This window comes from Acomys russatus, chromosome 32 (genome assembly GCF_903995435.1).
Source record: "Acomys russatus chromosome 32, mAcoRus1.1, whole genome shotgun sequence".
Taxonomy (NCBI): domain Eukaryota; kingdom Metazoa; phylum Chordata; class Mammalia; order Rodentia; family Muridae; genus Acomys; species Acomys russatus.
In genome coordinates this window covers 17543906-17554734 of record NC_067168.1, presented here as the reverse complement: position 1 = coordinate 17554734, position 10829 = coordinate 17543906, and the positions used below count along the sequence as shown (strand labels likewise).

General features: G+C 45.7%; 1 non-coding gene across 1 annotated transcript; it reads left to right on the top strand.

Moving 5' to 3' along the window:
* The first annotated feature begins 4627 nt into the window (after positions 1–4627).
* Trnak-cuu (transfer RNA lysine (anticodon CUU)) lies at positions 4628–4700 on the top strand. Its single transcript has one exon. It is a non-coding gene; the product is annotated as a tRNA-Lys (tRNA).
* Positions 4701–10829: the final 6129 nt, after the last annotated feature.

Below are 10829 nucleotides of genomic sequence, written 5' to 3'. Positions count from 1 at the left end.
GAAGGGCTCCCCTTTCTGAGGACTAGGGGAAGGCGGGAAGGGGAGGAGGGAGGATGAGGAAGGGAGGGTGGGACCCGGACATGACGAGGGAGGGGTCTACGATCATGATGTAAAGTGAGCAAAATAAAAATAAAAATAAAATAAAATAAAAACCAGAGACGAGCGCTGGAGTGGGGAATGCTGAGTGCTGAAGGCACACTCAAGCTTTGTGGTACCCACAGTAACATTGTCTGCAAAGGCAGATGGAGGAGGGATGTGTGGAGATGCGTTGGTCTGATAGAAAAACCACTGGCCTAGGCATCAGGAGACTGCCACAGCTCCTCACTCCAAAACTGCTTCTTATTTGTCATGTAATGGGAATTGAGGCTTTTATTTTCTCAGCCTCCCTGCTACCTATCTGCAAGGCATCTAAGTCAGAATAAGGGATTTTCCAGGATCTACTTGGTTTTGCTTCTTCGTGTCCCAGTTTCTATGCCTGACACTGTGCTAGGTACACAGCGACGTATAGTGCATCAGCATCATGGAAAGTAATTGTGGCAGGAACCTGAGGCAGATACTCACACTGAAAGAGACACACACAGAGGTGGGGGGGGGAGGGAGAAGGAAACACAGAGACAGAGAGACATGGGGTGGGGGAGGGGTGGCGCACCGAGGTCATAGCTCCTTTCGCCTTCCTGACTCTAAAGCCTCCAAACAAGTTTCAGGGGAAAACAAACAAAACAGAAGGGAGATGTAAAATTCAGCCTTTATTTGCAGAAGTCATGGGGATTGAAGCCAGGGCCTAAAGCTTGCTGAGCAAGTGCTCTGGCAAAGGAACCTCCTCAGCTGGACTAGCTGAGACCAGCAGTGGCTACCCATAGGCACCTCTGGCCTCTCTGTTTGCCCATCTGGCTGCCTAGTCTGGTCAAAGGCAAACCCAGACACCAGAGTTCTTAGAATTATATTTAAATCCCTTTACCCAACCAAGAAATAGTTCCTAATACCCCCCCCCAAAAAATGAAAAGTTCTATGCAAAAACTTGTAACGGGGCTGCACATAACAGTCAGAGTGTGGAAATGGGTGCCAGCTTGCCTTATGGACAAGTATGGGCTCTACCACTCTTTAGCAGCGTGGCCTTGAGCAATTCACCTAACTAGTCCATCCCAGCCTTCCCATACCCTTCCAAGGACAGCACAACCCTCCTCCCAGCACTGCAATGAGACTGCTTGCTAACACAAACCCAATGCTCAGATTAATGAGGTGCCCGGGACGTGGAAAACGAAAAGCAGGTCCAAGAGACAGAACAGTGGGTAACTGTGGGTTCGAATGCGCCCAGGACTGTGCAGGAAGCCCCAGCTCTGACATTTGTTCACTGGACCAGCCTTTGAGTCATCTATGCTGTGGCCCTTGTGGCCCTTGAAATGCCTCTGCAGAATGGAGACTCCAAAGAGACTGGTTATTAAGGTGTTGCTCAGTGCTCCTGGCTGGCTTCCATGGCATTCTCAAGGCTGCTGCCCACCCTTCTAAGGCTGGGTTGGGGTGAGGGTGGGAGTGAGTGGGGGTTGGGCCTTGATCTCAGAGACAGACAAAGAGATTCCACCAGGCACAATGGCAGCATTGTGAAGGCACGGAGCTCACAGTTTCCTTTCTGTCCTTTCAACCCAAAGGAATGCCCTTCTGGGGTAAGCATGGGAGGCAGTCCAGAACTCTACCAGCCACATAATTCAAGGTGGACAGAGGAGGGACCAGCCCAAAGCATCCTTGTACAACAACCTTCTAGGAGAATAGAAGAAGAATCAGGGGCTCAGAATGGGAAAGAGACATGCTTGGCCCTGTAGAGCCAAGAGTAGTGTGGAGGCCGAAGCCAAGGTCTCCAAGAGGCCTCCATCCCTGAGGGCCCACATCCCCAAAGGACATTTTAAACATGTACACTTTAGAAATTTGACCTTTTACCCAAATGAAGTTCTGTGTGTGTTACCATTGAACACCCTGACAAGGTGAAAAAGCAGACATTTATCTTGCAACTTAAATATTTAAGGCACATCTAAATTCCTATAATAACAGCTGTGGCTTTTTCTTTTTCTTTTAAAATAATAAATACCGGGCTGGGAAGATGACTCAGTGGTTAAGACTTACTGCTCTTACAGAGGACACTAGTTCAGTTCCCAACACCCACATAAGGGGATTCACGGCCTCCTATAAATGTAGTTCCAGGAGAGTTGACACCCTCTCCTGGCATCCTCAGGCACCTGCAGGCATGTGGTACACACATAAACTCACAGAAGCACACACACACAAAGACATAAAGTAAAGAAAAAGTCTTTTTTTTTTTTTTTTTTTTTTTTTTAAGTAAAAATAACAGGTTTAGGGCTGGCAAGATAAAGCAAGCAGGTCTAGATGCTTGCTGCCAAGTCTGGTGACCCAAATTTGATCTCCAGGCCCCATGTGGGTAGAAGAGGAAAACTAACTCCCAAAAACTATCTTCTGACTTCCACATGGCACGACCCTTCCCCAAACCCAAAATAAACAAATACGTTCAGATGTACTAAGTAGCCTGTGTTAGTTACTTTTCTCTAGATATGATAGAACACCGTGGCTAAGGCAACTTATAAAAGGCAGGATGTAAATGCGCTTAGGGTTCCAGAGGGGCGGAGTCTACAATGGTGGAGCAAAGGCAATGTGGCAGGAAGAGCTAAGAGCATCTATCTCAACTGAACCACATGCTCTGGGCATGGCATCTGGCTTTTGAAACCTCAAAGCCCACCCCCAGCAGCACACCTCCTCCAAGCAAGCCACACCTCCTAATCCTTCTTAAACAATTCCACCAACTGGAGACCACGAGTTGAAGCGTAGGAGTCTGCGGAGGCCATTTTCATTCAAACCACCACATAACCTTAAGAATAAATAAAATAATAGGGTGGTGGTGGTGGTGGTGTATGCCTTTAATCCCAGCATTGGAAGAGGCAGAGGCAGGCAGCTCTCTGTGAGTTCAAAGTCATCTCTGGTTAGAGAGGGAATTCTAGGACAGCCAGAGCTACACAGAGAAACTGTCTTGAAACACACACACACACACACACACACAGAGAGAGAGAGAGAGAGAGAGAGAGAGAGAGAGAGAGAGAGAGAGAGAGAGAGAGAGAGAGAGAGAGAGAGAGAGAGAGAGAGAGAGCACATGCCTATGATCCCATCACAGGTAAAAGGCTCATGTGCATCCACCAGGGTGGGCAACATCATGATATCTTGTTTGAAAAAACATATCACAAAATTAGTCCTTTTAAACTATACAGTTCTATGTGTGTCTGTATATATGCCTGTGCAGGTTACATAACTGGAAAGGGGATCATGAGAGGAAAAGAGATCTGAAGGGAGGTAGAAAGAAGAAAAGGAGCCAAGCAGTGATGGCACACACCTTTGATTCCAGCACTCAGGAGGCAGAGGCAGGTAGATCTCTGTGAGTTCGAGGCCAGCCTGATCTACAGACAGAATTCCAGGCTGTCTGGAGCTACACAGAGAAACCTTGTCTTGACATTTTTTTGTTTGTTTTTGTCTTTTTTGGTTTTGGGTTTTTTGTTTGTTTGTTTGTTTTTGTTTTGTTTTTCAAGACAGGGTCTCTCTGTGTACCTTTGGTTGTCCTGGACCCCCTTTGTAGACCAGGCTGGCCTTGAACTCAAAGGGATCTACCAGCCGCTGCCTCCTGAGTGCTGGGTTAAAGGCGTGTGCCACCGTGGCCGGCTTTTTTTTTTTTTTAACTTTTTAAAATTTTGTTTTGTTTTTGTTTGTTCTTTGTTTCTCTAGACAGGGTTTCTCTGTGGTCCTGGCTACCCTGGAGCTTACTCTGTAGACCAGGCTGGCCTCAAACTCCCATAGACTGGCCTGCTTCTGCAGAATTAAAGGCATGGTGCATTTTTTTGGGATTACTTGGAAGTGTGGTGACCCAAAGGCAGCTAGCTGTGTTAGGGAAAAGCCGACCCAAGCTTGGGTGAAGACTCAGTAAAGGATAGTTGGAGTTCCTTGGGAAGGAGCTTCTGAGTTGACTGTCTTTCTAAGCTTCCAGAGCCTTGCAAATTCAGTAGCTTTTTTTCAAATGTATTTTTAAGTTACAAGAAGGGGGTGTGCGCAGACATACAGTAGTTAGTTTTCTCTCTCTCAGAGATGGAACTCAAGTGACCAGATAGCTGAGGTTGGGAAATTAAGTTCCCTCCCACTGAGTCTTCTGGTCAGTTACCTGTGAAAATAATGCGGATTCTCGGGGCTTTGGTCCGGAGCAGCGTTGGTTCCTGTGCAAAGCACACGCCCAGCTCGGCAGCGCGGGAAACTTCTGGGTGACGTACACACAGGCCGGTGGAGACCAACTTCCTTACCCTGGCTTGCCTAAGGGAACAGGAGACTCTGACCGCTAGAGGGCCGTTTAGACATTTGTGTTAAGCAACAGAAGTTTGGGCGTACGGAAGCAGAAACGAGATTAATTTCGCGAGAAATTTTACAAAAAAAAAAAAAAAATAGAAAGAAAGAAGAGAAAAGGGGAAAAAACAAAAAACAAAGAAAGGAAAGCTCGGAATAAAGTAACTTAAAATGTGATACACCAGTTGATGCTAATTAAAATGATGTCATTCCTTTGAAAGAACCTAGAAAAGGAAAAGTGCTGGCTGCCCGGCTAGCTCAGTCGGTAGAGCATGGGACTCTTAATCCCAGGGTCGTGGGTTCGAGCCCCACGTTGGGCGGTTTGGTTTTCAATTTTCCCAGTCAACATCTGACCTGTTATCAAATCGAGTAATTCTGAATTACTTATTGTGAAACAATATAGTGCCAAAAGAAACATAAAGGTGAAGCGAAAGCTAAGGGTGCTTTTACTCAACGTGAGAGCTGTTATTCTGTCTCTGGAGCCCACTTGGTTGAAACAACAAAAATGACTGCCTCAAGTTGTTCTTCGTATCCACACAAGAAACCCATGCAGAACCAGCACCCACAAGATATAACGAAAAACAGCCGGAAACTTAAAAGCTACTCCGCCTAGGAAAACTTTTTTTTTTTTTCAATGTTCTATTTTAAGGGCAGCCTAAAGTGAAAAGAGGGGGTACCACGACACGAAAAGTAATGAAATCATAGGGTTCACTAGTGAAGCGATTTTTTTTTTTAACTTAAATACTACATGTGTGTTATTGAAGGTTGGTTTGGAGAGCAATTCCAATCCCCCTCCCAACCACCCCTCCCCCCTCCAGAGTTTCTCTGTGTAGCTTCCGCTGTCCTGGACTTGCTTTGTAGACCAGGTTGGCTTCGAACTCTCAAGAGATCTGTCTGTTTCCGCCTTCCAAGTGCTGGGATTACAGGCTTGTGCCTGGCTATAGGCAATTGGGAACCCACCAGTAGGGTTTTTTGTTTTGTTTTGTTTTGTTTTTTTAAACCCCTTTCCCTATGCTTTTTTATTTAAGTTGGTGGTTGAAATCGCAGTTTTTTCCGTTGTCCTTTTAGAGCTTCCTTTTTTTCAGAGATTTTCCCAAAGCAATTCACATTGGGTAAAACTTTGCTTTGGTTTTTTTGTTGTTGTTTTGTTCTGTTTTGTTTTTCCGAGACAGGGTTTCTTTTGTAGCCTTAGCTATCCTAGACTCACTTTGTAGACCAGGCTGGCCTCAAACTCACAGAGATTGCCTGCCTTTGCCTCCCAAGTGCTGGGATTAAAGGCGTACGCCACCACACCTGGCTTTGCTTTTCTATTGACAGTTCCAATTATTTTCTGTCATCCTTCACCAACTCTTTTTTTTGGTCTTGTTTTGGTTTTAGTTTTTTGAAACAGGGTTTCTCTTTGTAGCCATGGCTGTTCTGAAACTCAGAACTCATTTGGTATCCCATGGTGGCCTCTACTCACAAAGATCTCCTGCCTCTGCTGTGCTGGGATTAAAGATCACCATCACCCTGTTTCTCTCAGCAATTCTTTTGTTTGTTGGTTGGTTGGTTTTTTTGTTTTTGGTTTTGTTTTGTTTGGTTTGTTGTTGTTGTTGTTGTTGTTGTTGTTGTTTTTGGTTTTTCGAGACAGGGTTTCTCTGTGTAGCCTTGGCCATCCTGGACTCACTTTGTAGACCAGGCTGGCCTCGAACTCACAGCGATCCGCCTGCCTCTGCCTCCCGAGTGCTGGGATTAAAGGCGTGCACCACCACGCCCGGCTTGTTTTTGTTTTTGAGACAGGGTTTCTCTATGTGGCCTTGGCTGTCCTAGACTCACTTTGTAGACCAGACTGGCCTCAACCTCACAGCACCTGCCCCTCAGCAATTCTTAAATGTCATCCACAATTAACATATATTATGATCATCAATTCAAAACACAGTTTCAGGAGCCAGGCGTGGTGGCGCATTCCTTTAATCCCAGCACTCGGGAGGCAGGCAGATCAATGTGAGTTCGGGGCCAGCCTGGTCTACAAAGTGAGTCCTGGACAGCCAAGGCTACATAGAGAAACCTGGTCTCGAAAAATTAAAACAAACAAACAAAATACAGTTTCAGACTTTGGAAAACAAAACATGAACAAGTCCTGAAATTATCAAGCCAGGTGTCAAGTTACAAAAAGAACAAGGGAGCAAAACAAGAAAAGAGGAGGAAGAGGGGGAAGGGAGACCAAAGGGCGGGGAGGGGGGGAGAGAAGGAAGGAGGGAGACCCTCACACTCTAGGCACAGAAATGCGTAGTCTCTATGTGATATGTAGACAGACGGACTTTTTCCAGGACAGCAAAGAAGCGGCAAACTGTAAACTGAGGAGAAGTGAATGAAAACACCGCACATCTGTTTACTACAGAGCAGTGCAATGGGCAGAACTGTGTGTCTGCCCCATCCATCTCCGTTCCTATGTTGAAGTTCTAATTCCCACTCTCTCAGAAGTTTTATTTAGTAATAGTGTCGTAGATGGAGGTCATTAGTCTGGGTGAAGTTAGGGCAGGTCCCTAATCCAGTCTGACTGCTGGCCTCACTGCAAAAGAGAAACCCAGACAAATGGGAGGGTGTTTGGTGAAGGTCAAAATAAGGAACACCAAGTACTATCAGCAAACTATAGAGGTTCCGGAAGATGCGTGGGATGGTTCTTCACCAGCCGCAGAAGAACACCCTTACCAACACTTTCATTCCAGCTGTAAATTGTGTGAAACAATCCATTTCTCTTGTATAACCTGCCTAGTTTCTGGTGCTCTGTTCTGTCTGCTGCGGGAAGTGATTCTGCGCTGCATTATAGCTGGCTGGTAATTTTGATTTCAGACTTGGTCTGTTATGAAATCTCTCATAGACAAAGTAAAGAAACTCGTGGCTCTAAGTGAGCACAAGTTAGGCTGTGAGGCCACAGGTTCCCCAGAATCAACAGAATATATGTTCGTTAGTGTCGCTTGCTATAGCATCCGCAGCCAGTTTCCCGCTCATCCAAAATGATCACTTTTAAGCCCCTGTGCAGTTGGGCAGAATAAAATCTCAGAGAGCCCTCGATGCTTGGGCCCACGACCACAGACCTGACTTCTATATGTTCTGTAGGTCGTCACAGCTTCACCACACCCACCCAGAACGAACAGTCAAGCTCAAACTAACGCAAACATGGTTCACAGTTTAGGGCCTGGGATACTAAAATGAGCAGGAAGTGTGAGCAGCCTAGAGCCTGGGATCCCCCTCCCCACAACAGAAAAGCCAGTATGAGCAGCTCAGCCAATCCCTGGTCAGGTTACAGAAAGGCCACACCTCACTGCCTAGAATTGTATCTGCACCTTTCCCCTTCAGCCACTGGGGTAAGAGCTGGGCTCTGTGAGAAGCAACACTTGTAAAAATTTAATCCCAAAGAATAGTTTCTTCAAGCTGGGCATGGTGGCTCAGACCATTAATCCCAGCGCGCAGGAGGCCGAGGCAGGCAGATCGCTGTGAGTTCGAGACCAGCCTGGTCTAGAAATTGAATCCAGGACAGCCAAAGCTACAGAGAAAGCCTGTATCGAAAAACAAGAACAAAACAACAATAACAACAACAAAAAGATAGTTTCTTCTCACTCTTGGCTGATGGTTTTTGGACTAGTAATTTATTCCATGATTTGTTTTCCTGTGGATCTTATATTTGAAGATTTCATGTTTAGTAAGTCTATATATCAAACATTTTAAGAAGATGTGCTAATTCTGTGTGATTCAGTTTCAACCATTAAATAGCAAAGAAAGAAAAAGAGACAACTTAAAAAAATTTTTTTTTCAGGTGGAGAGATGCCTCAGAGGTTAAGAGCACTGACTTCTCTTCCAGAGGTCATGAATTCAATTCCCAGCAACCACAGGGTGGCTCACAACCATCTATAATGTGATCTGATACCCTCCTCTGGCTTGCAGGTGTACATGCAGGCAGAGCTCTGTATATATAATAATACATAAATAAATCCTTAAAAAAAAAAAAAAAAAAAGGACTTATTTTCTGCAGTCACAGGGAGGCAGCCAGTTTGGAATCTGAACCATGTGTCCTAGTAAAGAAATTGTACAACATTTTTAAAGGATGAGAATACAAGAGGCGGGAGCAAGGTGGGCTGTTGCGTTCGTTGACCAATCATATTTCGACACAAGGGCTTGAGCAAGGAAGTAAATGTGGGTAACTGGGCCACATCCAGGTCACCAGGCTTCAGGACCTTTGTTTGACTCAGCTTTTTTCAATCAGGTCCCCTCCTGGCCCTTGGCCTGGAATTTAGAAGGATAAAGGAACAAAGGAGCAGGCAAGCTTTAAGTCAACACAGGCAACACATTTATGACTTCTGGCCAGGCACGGTGGAGCACACCTGTCATCTCAGCACTCAGGGAGGCAGAGGCAAGCGGATCTCTGTGAGTTCGAGGCCAGCCTGGTCTACAAAGCGAATCCAGGACAGCCAGGGCTACATAGAGAGACCCAGTCTGGAAAGTACAAAGCAAACATTTGACTTCCGTGCCTTAGTTTAGATAACGAGATAAAGGCAACTTCTGTCTTCACATCCTTTCCTGGTTAACAGACACATGAAGCATCTGAAGAAACAGGGCAGGAGCCGGTTCTGGAGCCCCCGTCGTTGTCAGGAAGACAGAGGCTGTTTCTGAGACCGCTGGACTCAGGCAGTTGTCTCCTAACAGTCTGAGTGAGAATGCCTCCCATGGGGTCATATGTTTGAATACTTGGTCCCCACTTGGTGGAACTGTTTGGAACCGATTGGAAGGTGTGGCTTTGTTGGAGGAGGTATGTCACGGAGTGGGGGAGGTGGGGGTTGGAGGGGTGAGGGCTGGGGGATGGCGGGAGGGGGGCGGGGAGGGGAGGGTGGAAGCAGGCTTGGAGGTTTCAAAGAACTCACCCCAGTCCCAACGTTCTGAAACCGTAACCCCAGTTAAGCATTTTTTAAAAGTCACCTTGGTCGTGGTGTTTTGTCACAGCAATAGAAAAGCAGCTAAGACCCGATAGAGCATTGTCTATACAGCAATGCCCAGCCTAGCCAGAGCTCCTCAGTGAGAGACCCTGGCTCAAAAGAAATTGAAGACACTCTAGTCTACAGAGTGAGTCCAGGATAGCCAAGGCTACACAGAGAAACTCTGTCTCGAAAAAAAAAAAAAAAAAAAAGATATTGAAGAAGGTGGGGGAAGGTAGGCCCTGGTTTCCACTCTTAGCAACTGCTCCCCATAGAAGCAGATAGGACTCATGAGGAAGCACGGTGTGTCCACCACCCAGCTTCCACAGTTACTAACGCCTACCCAATCTCGTTTCTCAGGTACCCCTTCATCCTTCTTCCCAAAAGATATTTATACACACATTGCAGATAGCATTTCTGTATTTCATTCTATGTAATTATATATGTCTGTAAAAACTGCCTCCCCTTGGCCGGGCGTGGTGGCACATGCCTTTAATCCCAGCACTTGGGAGGCAGAGGCAGGCGGATCGCTGTGAGTTCGAGGCCAGCCCAGTCTACAAAGTGAGTCCAGGATGGCCAAGGCTACACAGAGAAACCCTGTCTCGAAAAACCAAAAAAAAAAACAAAAAACCTGCCTCCCCACCCACAGTAAGTCCCCCAACATGCACACCATTAGTACATTTAAAAGTAAATAATTCCTTTGTTCTTTTAGGTATCTAGTCAATGTTCAGATTTCCTGGTTGCCTCATACATATCAAATCAGCATCTAAGTAAGACAGACACTTAATTTCATTACGATGTTTCTGTCTAGCAGAGAAGTCAGGAAGCTGAGGCAGGCCAGCCCAGGCGATGTACTGAGACTGTGTTTAAAGAAAAAATTTTAAAAACTTTATCTCGGCTGGGTGTGGTGGCACATGCCTTTAATCCCAGCACTTGGGAGGCAGAGGTGGGTGGATCACTGTGAGTTTGAGACCAGCCTGCCTGGTCTACAAAGTGAGTCCAGGATAGCTAGGGCTACACAGAAAAACCCTATCTCAAAAAAAAAAAAAAAAACCAAAAATAAAACAATAAAACAATGAAAATTGATCTTGAGTAATTTTGCTTTTGTTTTTAAAGATGTATTTATTCATTATGTATATAATGTTGTGTCTACATGTGTAATTGCATGTTAGAAGAAAGCACAGGACCTCATTATAAATGGTTGGGAGCTTTTTGTTTTTAAGCTTCTCCAAAATGAGTTTTCTCAGCTTCCATCCTGAACCCAACAAAAGCACCACAATCAGGGACCACACTTTGACCAATGCGGCTTAGTTACACATATCTATTTAAAAGATTTTTATTACATTTTAATTTTGTGTATATGGGTATGTGTCGTGTACTTGTGTGAGAATGAGGGGAAAGGTAGGAAGGGGAGGGGAGATGTGGCGCCCACGCCACCGCTGTACCGAGTCGAGAGCAAGGGACTGCGGATTTAACTCATGCACACACACGCGCACACAC